This window comes from Erinaceus europaeus, chromosome 13 (assembly GCF_950295315.1).
Source record: "Erinaceus europaeus chromosome 13, mEriEur2.1, whole genome shotgun sequence".
Lineage (NCBI taxonomy): Eukaryota > Metazoa > Chordata > Mammalia > Eulipotyphla > Erinaceidae > Erinaceus > Erinaceus europaeus.
The window spans coordinates 58,614,873-58,625,306 of record NC_080174.1 but is presented as its reverse complement, the minus strand read 5'-3'; positions in this window follow the sequence as shown (position 1 = coordinate 58,625,306).

Genomic DNA, 10,434 nt, shown 5'->3' with positions numbered 1-10,434 from the left:
GTGAATGTCCTTCTAAAGATGTTCAGTATGCCTGTCTTTGTGTGGTGTGGCTTTTTGTGGAGCTTATGATTTGTATCTGTGCCTGCCTCTGCATCCTCATTATCCTCACTTTTTTGTTCTTTATTGAAGATGGTGAGTTGTATTTCAGGATATCTGTGTTTTTATTTCTACGTGTGTCCATGAATGCATGCCTTTGTGATACATCTGTGAGTTTGTGCCACTGTCTCTTTATGAGGAGTGAGATTCCTCTTTGGCCACTGCAAGACCTTCATTGGAATTCACTGTCCTTTTGGATAGTGGTAACAAAACTGAGTTGGGAGTGGTGGAACCTCTTTCTCTCTTCCACTGAGAGGGCTGGAAGTTACTATGAGAAAAGGAAAGAGTCATTGCCACTTTACACTTACCGCCCCCCCCCCCCCCAGTTCTCTAGCCATGCTCATATCCAAGACCTATTGCTTGATTGTGAAGTCCTCCACCAGCCCGCTGAGCCTCCCATTTTGCTGCCTGTACCTGGGACTTCCAGTGGCCAGATTTGCAATTTTTCCCCCCAAAATGGGATAGAAGTGATGCTTTCAGTGAAAACAACAACAAAATTCATTACTAGGCATTTTCCTCTGTACATTCAATTGAGATCATAGAAGAAAAGTAGGAAATGTGAAGGTACAGAAAGAAGCATTTCAGACTTCACAGAGAATAGGCACATGAAGAGGATGAGCACTGGGAGAAAAGCAAGGGTGGTGGTGTGTGAATTTAGGGAACCAGATGTTGAGAACTTGAGAGTGACAGGCAGAGAGAAGCCATACAGGTCTCTTTTGTCAGATTCTTGGGTAGGAGGAGGAGTGGTGGAGGAGGTGGAGAACAGAGTGCCCTAAGGGAAGAGGGTCAGACTCAGTGTGGGGAAAAAAAAATACACCACAGCTGAGGAAAAGTGGTTGGGACTTCTGAGCTTCTCAGCTCTTTCCCAGATGGAGGGAATACACGATGCATATGGAGGTAATACGTGCACATGGTAAATGCAGCCCCTATACCAAAGTTGAGGCACTGTCTTCTGCATCTTGCTGAAAGACTGGTAGTGGAGAGGGGTTGTATGCAGTGGCCACCTTCCCATAATCTTGTCAGCTGGCTAAGAGAAGTAAGGTTAGAGTCAAGAGGAAGAAAAAAAAAAAAAGACTGCTGTTCTTGGGGTAATAGTTACTGGATAGCTGCTTAGTTGATTTCCGTTGCTGAGCTTTTTAAAATTTTTCTTCCTTGTAGGAAAGGTTGAACATGATCTTGTGTGTGCTTGCCCCCCCCCCCAATAAAGCCTTTTGTAATTTATGTAATCTTATTTATCGGGAAGATGGTCACTTCTGGATATTAAGTTGGGGCTTTGAGTAAAATACTTACCAGTTAGCTTTTCCTTTATGGAAGATAATTACTATGCAGAACTCATATCTGATGGTGGGTAGTATACAAGATACTATACAACTGGCACTTCCAGGAGGAAGAACAAATTCTTCTATAGACTCCTCAGTGTGTCTTTGTGTGGATGGGTGGGGGTATTTCTGAAAATACTGCTTGATGTCTGGGTCGAAGTCAGTATAAGGAGAAAGCAGAAATAAATGGACTGGAGAAATGTGAGATGTTCCCTTCCAAGGACTTCTAGAAAGTTCAGTGGCCCCTAGGATCCATACCCCAGTTTCCCAGTAGGTCAAGATATGAGTCAGACAAAATTATGACTGAAGTTGGGGGGGGGGGGAGAGGGTCAGAAAGGTGTTACTGAGGAAAATACACAGAAAAAGAGTGGTTTGAGAGAACTTTGCAGTTGAAAGCAGGGGAGAAAGGAAGATGTTGAGAATGCTGAGCTCTTCAGTTCCAGGAGCCAGAAATCTATTCAGCAGGATGTGGCAAGAATCTACCAGGGCCCCTGACTGTAGGGAGGGACAACGAGAAAAATGAGGGCATTGCAGTTTTGTGTGGTACTCTGTTTTCTTTCTTTCTTTTCTTTTCTTCTTCTTCTTCTTCTTTTTTTTGTACTCTGTTTTCTTCCCCAGAGGGAATTGGAGTTAGTAGGTGTCTTAACCCCACCTTGTGGGCACATAGAGTGAAAAATCAGTTTAAGGAGGCCAATATCCTTGCAGGAGAAATAGCCCACCCCAGCTAAAACTACTCCCGTGGGATCTCTCATATCTGGTGGAAACAATTGAGTCTCTGCCCTCAACAATCGGTGGCAATAATAAGAAAATATCCAGGGCACACCTTCATCTTTTGAGGTGAGAGAGGAAAACACACACACACACACACACACACACACACACACACACACACACACACACAATCGGCTTGGAGTTCAGAGAGGGCTGCTGAGAGTGGGCAGTTTAAAGGGGAAGAAAATTGGAGAATTGCACTGGTCAATTTCACTTCATTTCGTTCAATTTCGTTCAATTTCATTCCTTTTCATCCAGCGCCTAGAGGCCCCAGGCCACAAGGAGAGGGAGGGAGGGAGGGTCTTTCCGGACAGAATTCCTCCCCATCTTGTGAATTTACTTTCGATGGTTGAGAAGAACAGCCTTGATTCTCAAAACTTTGACAAATGCCTCATCTCAGAGTAAACCTTTTATTTTATTTTGTGAGAGGTATTTGGTGTGGGTGATCACGGCACACCGGTGAGTCTCTTCCCACTTTATTTCTCTCAGTCCAATTAAAGTGGTTAATTCTTTTTGCCACAACCTCCGATTCCTCTCCATCTTTCTTTATCCGGGGGGCTCCCGGGACCACCCAGGAGCCGGAGTTGAGGTGAGGGACAGACACTTCCCTCCAGATCCAATTTGTTCTCGCCACAGCGGGCGCGTCTTCGTGGTGACAAAGGGCTTCCCCCCCAAAAACTTTTTTCCCCTTTTCAAAGACACCTCTCTCTCTCTCTCATTCCCGCCTTCAACTAGAAGCCCTCCCTCTCCCTTCTGGTTTATTTAAACTTCGCCTCCTCCAGCGCCGCCGTAGCGTGCACTTAATGAAGTTGAAGGCTCGGTGAGCCCGGGTGAAGAGGGTTTGGAATCTGTTGAAAGGGGCGTTTTGTGACACTGATTGGGGCGGGAGTTGGGGGGCGGTGGCGGATCAGACAATGACTGATCAGGCGGGTTTTCCCTTCGCACAGGGTCAGGCGAATAAAGGCACCGACGAGGCATTGAAAAGAGGGACCTTGCAAGAGAAAGAGAAAAGGTTTTGAGTGCGGAGCGTGCCTCCCAAGATTTCGTGCTCAGGGGGCGGTGGGAGGAGGCATCGCGCACAGGGTCTTTACCCACCAGATTTGGGGTCTAACGCGAACCCCGCGCTTTCCCGGAAAGAGAAGTGAAGAGAGTTTGGGGGGAGGTGGCGCCCCAATTATTCCGATACGCGGTTCACGAGGTTGTTGAGGTTGGGGTCTGGAGTCGCGTGCAGGGTGAAAGACCAACCTGCAGGATGAGCTCAGGCTGACACCCGCGGGTGGGCCCGGTGTGCTGATGTTTCTGGAGACATGCTGAAAGACAGCTAACGCTGGGCAGAGGCCGGCCAAATGCAAGAAGCCAACCTCTTAAACTTTCCTCTGCTTGGGTGTTTGAAAACGCTTTTGAGCAGGATTATTTCTGTGCTTAAAAATTATTTTTTAAAGGTTGGCATGACACATCGACACAGATAGTTGCGGGGCAGGTAGAGGTGCCCAGCTCTGACTTTGGGGAAGAGCTGGCGGGCGCGGCGCAGCGCAGTTTTGGGTGGGCACCGCTTCCTTTCATGACTGAGTTAGCGCTGCTGAAGACGACGGGCGCCGCCAGGGAGTCCGAGGCTTGTGGCTGCGGCGGAAGGAAGGCGGTGTCCTCGGGTGCCTGCGCCCAGCGGGCTTGGGCACCACCGCCCTTGGAATGGTTTCCGATGCCCGGGCTCGGAGTCCCGGGCATCCGCTCTGCGCGCTCCTTTCGCTCCACACGGACTCCGTGCGGTAGTCGCTCGTGGGCCTTGACTTTCCTTTTCTCGAGAGGGTGGGGTGTGTGCCGGGCCCCCTCCTTCCGGCTTGCTCCAACCTTCGCACCCCAATACTTTCCTATGGGAGGGCCTCGGTAGGACCCCCAGTCTACAATTCACCGCGCACCTGGCTCTTCCGAGACGCGTAGTTGCCCCCACCCCACCCCAGGTGGGGTACATCTGGGCCAGCACGCGGGATGCAGAGAGTGGGGGACCGGGGTCCCATAGGCTGTGCCCAATGCAGCCCGGATCCCAGAGGTCAGTCCTCTTCCCCGATGCTGAAAAACTCTCGTATTGTTCTCTCCTCCGGACATTACTGTCTACGTAGGAAAGAGTATCTTTGGAACTGCGGTTGCACGGGTTTTAGAATTGGAAAGGACGAATTATTGCGGGGTGGGGGAGAACAAAACATTTAAGCCTGTCCCTTTCATTGCTATAAAAAAAATCACTGAAAAAACATATTCCTAAAGGTATGCATAGATACTGCCCCCCCCCCCCGTGTGTGTGTGTGTGTGTGTGTGTGTGTGTGTGTGTGTGTGTGTGTGTATGAGGACTGAGAGGCCAGGAGTGGGGCTAATTGTCTAAGTTAATTCCTGCCGCTTACTGAGAGAGGTCTTTGTTTCGCATCCCCTCACCCCCAACCCCAGCAGGTGCCGGCTCTGTTAGCTGTTAGATGCCAAGGCCCATCCCATTCAGATGCAGATGTGCCCGGTCCTCTCCTGGCGGGGTGTGGGTGTGGTGTGGGGGAGGCAGCCTCTCAACCACCAACCTGGTCAAGCCCTCTGCTCTCTTCTTCTAGGCCTTTTGGGCTCAGAGCTCAACTATGAGTTAAGTAAAGTGTCTTATCTTTTGGGCATAGCTCTTGCTTGCCCCAGAGTAGCCGCTTTCACAGAGGGCAGCTAGTGATGCAATTGCTTAAATCAGTTTTGAATCATAAACTAATCATAAGTTAGACAGTCCCAAAGACCAGAGGACTCCACTTTCTCTTTTGGAGAGGAGGGTAGCAGGGCAAGGACACACAATAGGTCAGATTTGTAGGCAGGAAGTGGACCCCAGTGCTTGGACTCTGGGCATAGGGAGTCAGATCTATACATCATTGGGTGGGCTTTGCATCCAGTTCTGGGCATGCTAGCACCTCAGCCATCCACAAGCTGTGGAACTCCAGGCAGCTGGGGAGATTGAGGGCAATTTTAATTGTTCTTTTGCAAATCCATGGTTTCCAGGATAAAAATGCCAGTTGACTGCATGCCAGACTGCTTTTGCTTTCTGATGTGCCCGTAGGCAATCACTCTGGCCTTTGATCTATACGGCTTGCACCTTGTGCCTTAGATGACCACAGGAGGAGCAACATGCAACATGGATGACTACAATGCCTCACTGTATATAGGACCAGACTGAAGGTATCTAAAGTTTAAAGCTGATGCCAGGGCTCAGTCTGTGTCCAACAGTCTTCCCAGCTGAGGAGTCACCTGCTAAGGATCAAACAAGTTAATTTGCTTCCAGCTGCAGAGATCTCTTTCCTCTTTATCTCCTTTCTTCCGAAAACATTATCAAGCACACACTGTCTATTGGAGGTACAAGTAGTGTGATTGATTATAAGCAGTCTAATTCCAGTAGTTGAGAATGGAAGGAAAGACAGAACAAGTGGTTATCATCACATTTGAAGTAACGCACACACACCCACCCAAAAAGAACATAGTTTGCTGTTTTTTTTTTTCCCCCTCCAGGGTTATCACTGGGGCTCAGTGCCTGCACTATGAATCCACTGCTCCTGGAGGCTATTTTTTTCCATTTTTGTTGCCCTTGTTTATCGTTATTGTTGTTATTATTATTGTTCTTGTTGCTGTCATTGTTAGATAGGACAGATAGGAGGGGAAGACAGAGAGGTGGAGAGAAAGACAGACACCTGCAGACCTGCTTCACCACTTGTGAAGCAACCCCCCTGCAGATGGGGAGCCAGATGCTCGAACCAGGATCCTTATACAGGTCTTTGCGCTTTGCTCCAAGTGTGCTTAACCCACTGCGCTGCCGTCCTGGCCCCATCTTTGCTGTTCTAAGGGGGTAATAGATACACATTTCCATTTTATGATGATGGTCCCAGGTATCCCAGCCCACAGGTGTATCTGTGATTTTGGGCATCTGTGTCTGTATCAGTTTATGTGTGAGAAGGGCAAGTATGCAGCCATGTGCATGGATGACTGCTTAGGGGTGAGTATTTGTGAGTAACTCTGTCTACTAACATGTAGAATTGTGACTGTATCTGTGTGAGTTTGAGTGTGGCCACGCCTCCTTGGACAATGCATATGGGTGTGGAAGATGGGGGTGGAAGGATTAGGAATGGTTCTGTGTAGGGGTAAAGAAGAAGGATGCCTGAGTTCTGGGATTTTTTTTTCTTTTTTTCAGAGTACTGCTCAGCTCAAGTTTAAGATGGAGCTAGGGATTGAATTCGAGACCTCAGAGCTTCAGACATAAAAGTCCTTTTGTATAATTATTATCCTATCTCCTATGTCCCATGCCCAAGTTCTAAACTTCTTCCTTGATTTATATAGGAAAATCTATACCTTCTTCTGATTCTACCTTCCACCCCCCCCCCCCCAACTGCAGACAATGCTGGGAACTAGAAGCCCCTAGTTATTCACCCAGCTGAGAGGTATATTGATTTGATTTGGCCAATTGTGGAGCAGACTGGATTGTTTTCCCCTCCCCAGCTCCTGCTTCTGCCCCTTACCTGTTGGTGGCCAGCCCCTGTTAGCCTGCCTTGGGTTCAGGATGGATCTAGGCTGTTTAATAGGAGCCAGACTCCATGGAATGATCTCTGACCTGCTCACCTGCCAAGTGCTTGAGCCTCCTCCCCTCTAGGTTGCACAGAACCATTTAGTTGGGAGTCATAGTGACTTAATTTCCTTCCCTTTCATTACCAGGAAAGGATCCTTCTACATCCCGGGCTGAGTTCAGTTTGTAGAGTCAGAAGCACCAGGGCTTGCTTAAGAAATATTCAAGGCTAACACAGAATGACTCTGGGGAGGAAATTAGAGGAAGGATAGGAGTGGAGTTAGCTCTAACTTGCTCAGTAGGATGCTGAATGTTGGGCCCAGCAGACTTAATGCACCAACACTAATAATCAAAGCACTGGGTTAGTTCATCTGAGGAAAGGAAAGTCCAGCATCTCTCCATTGTTGCCTGTACTGTGAATACTTTTGAATCTCCTTGCCTTTGCTGAGGCAGGAGTGTGATAGTCACCCTGAGGGGGAGGAAGGTTTGGCAGCAGTTAGAGGGAGTGTGGGTGGGCAGTAACCTCTTCTGCTATACTCTGCTCTGCTTCCCCAGCTGGGGAATCCTTCCTTCGGCTCAAGCCATGTAGAAGGTTGGGGACAAACTTAGTTTCCGGGAAGTGTGGGGGGAGAATCAGCATTTGAATAAATAGTTTCTTTCCCTCAGTCAGGCATCTCTTTTTCCATTCTTCTATGAGCTTGTTGAGAATCTGTGAGCTACCTTACCCACTTGGATACTCAAAATCTCACTCCCAGTGTGTCTATTCTGGTTGGAACCTTACTTTCCTAGATCAGATAGGCTTTAGGGAGGGAGTTGGAGTGGTGAGGTACAGGTGTGTGTGTGTGTGTGTGTGTGTGTGTGTGTGTGTGTGTATGTGATCAGCTTGCAACACAGGGAAAATGAGTTATATTTACTCTCAGGAAGGTACTAAATTTAGTACCTCTCACTGTCTATGTTTTTATTTTGGCACCTACACTGAGTACAATAGTTTAATATTGGGGAGTGGGTGGGTAGGGAAAGAGAGGATTCCTGAATCTAGTGAGGAACAACTGTGATTTTTTTTTTAACTTTATTTTTTATTAGATAGAGACAGAGTGAAATTGAGGGGGAGGGGAGGTAGAGATGGAGAGAGATAGAGAGACACCTGCAGCCCTGCTTCACCACTCTTGAAGCTTTCCCCCTGCAGGTGGGGACCAGGGGCTTGAACCCAGGTCCTTGAGCACTGTAGTATGTGCATTTAACCAGGTCGCCACCGCCTGGTCCCGACAACTGTGATTTTGGACCTGTGATTCCTGCACTCTCTGGACTTTAATTTCTCTGAACAACAGAACTGACATATGTCAACTTGGACTTGCCTTCCAGGTCTGGGGCTAGTGACTTCATTCAGCTCTGCCCTCTAGTCTGCTGAAGACTCTACTCATCCTCTGCAGGACAGGGGTTGAGGCCCTGGTGGCACACTTAGGGTCCCCACTTCAGGGGGAAGGAAGGAAGGGAGCATGCCCTCTCCATTTTCCAGCCAAGGAGTATCCACCATTGATGTTGGAATTTCTGCTCTCTTGGTAGGGCTATAGAGGGGAGGCCAAGTGTTGCTGGATGCTTTGGTCCCTGGGTTCTACATGGAGCCAGGGACTATCCCTCTCTGTGTGGATGGGGGATGTGGCTGAGTGTGAAGGTGAGTTACCAGCTGGAAGTCTGCAATGTTCACAGATCTACTACTGTGTGGCTGTCCTGGCACAGGGTTAGGGTGGCTCAGAGTGTGACAGAGACCCACTTGGAATGGGGAAGGGCTGGTGGGGTGGTACATGGTTGGAATATCCCTTTCACTAGGCCTGGGGCAGAAGCTTCCCTGTGACTTGTCTTCTTTCCAAAGGAATCCAGTATTCTTGCTCTTAGGTGCACACTTCTTCTTGAGTTGTATTCTGTGAGCAGACCAGGCTCCAAAGATAGGTGCAAAGATTATTTCAAAGCAGAAACAATTGCTGAAAGAAGAGATGAGACATTTGAGTTGGCAAGAGTCTGCCCTAGTGTGAGGAAGAGACATTGGGGTAACCCTCTCCTACCTGCATCCCGAGTGCAGGTTCTTGGGGGCTGAGCCACCTGAGGGCGCCACTGTCATCAAAGTTCCTAGAACTCAGCCTGTGCTAAAGGAGTTCAACCCTCCCCTTCCAGTGTGGCTCAGACCCTCTGTTAAAGTCTGCCTCTGTAAACCAGGACGAACTGCTTCCTAGCATGGGTTGACTTTGCACTAACTAGCATGACCCTAAACCACCCCAAAAGGGGCTCATGCTTGTAGGTGTGTGTGGACTCACCTGTTGGCTCTGTGCTGGCAGGCTCAAGTCATACTTGTTGAGCTGCCCAGGCTACCTGCTCCTTGGTGGTCCCCCTGCTCGGACCTCACCCCACCCCCACAGTGGTTGATGCTCCATCCCTCTTTCCTTTAGTCCTAAAAACCAGCTACTGTGCTTGGAGAGAAGACTGGTTGAGCCTTGCAATTCAGGATCACAAATTTTCTTGGTTAAGAAGGTGGTTGAGGGTGGGGAGGTGGGCTTCTAAAAGTCTCTTGGGGTCAGGGCTATGAATGTCTTTCTGTTTCAGTGCTCTTGAGCCCCCAGTGACATGTCTGGCTGCACCTCTCCCTCTTTCCCATTGGAACTTTACCTTCCTGGACCCCCATTCTCCAAGTTGCTGTCTCTGTAAAATTAGATGAGCATATCACCTGACTACTTCTTATTGGTCAGAATATCCTTCCATAGCCACCCACCACTCAGTACATTACAACAAATCTGTTATTGCCTTTTTTTGTGCTTGGTCTCTGCCTTAACTTTGGATCTGCCATTTGCTCTCTTAAATGCCCTTACTCATAAAGGATAGAATATCCTGGATGCCCTCCCATAACACAGGACCTTCTCTTGTACAAATCCTAAATCTCCAAAGCTTAGTTCAATGCCACTTCCTCCAGGAATTCTCTTTATGATCCTCCCACCTCACAGAGTGTCATGCCCTAATACAAAGCACTAGACCTAGCAACATCAGAATGTGAGCTTCCCCAGAATATGTGAGTTAAACTCCCTTCCTATCCCCCAATTGACACCCCTATAAGAGAAATCTTTACCCAGAATGGTATATGGCAGGATAACTCCATTATAAAAATGATTCTAGGAATCTATTGATGAACACAAGACTCAATGATTCATGTAATAACTCATTCTCCCATTCTGCCTGGTTCACTCCCAGCTTGTTTGTCACCCTGTAATGCATCTAGCCCACCCCTGTAATGCATCTAATCCAAAGATGCTCAACCACCTTTGTCAGGAAAGGATTAAAAATAAGATGTGTCAGGGGGTGGGGAGGTAGTGTAGTGGGTTAAATGGGCAAAATGGCCTCCAGGAGCAGTGGATTCCTAGTGCAGGCACTGAGCCCCAGCAATAACCCTGGAGGCAAAAAAAAAAATTAGCAACAGGAATAACCATATAACTTTAAAATGTATTCAACATAAGTAACCTTTGGATATTTATGCTACAACTTAACATCACATACAAAAATTCCTGTGTGGGAGCTGGGCAGTGGTACACTTGGTTAAGAGCACACAGTATAAAGTACAAGAACCCAAATAAAGAGTTGGATTTGAGCCCCACTCCCCATCTGCAGGAGGACACTTCACAAGCAGGGAAGCAGGTGTGCAGGTGT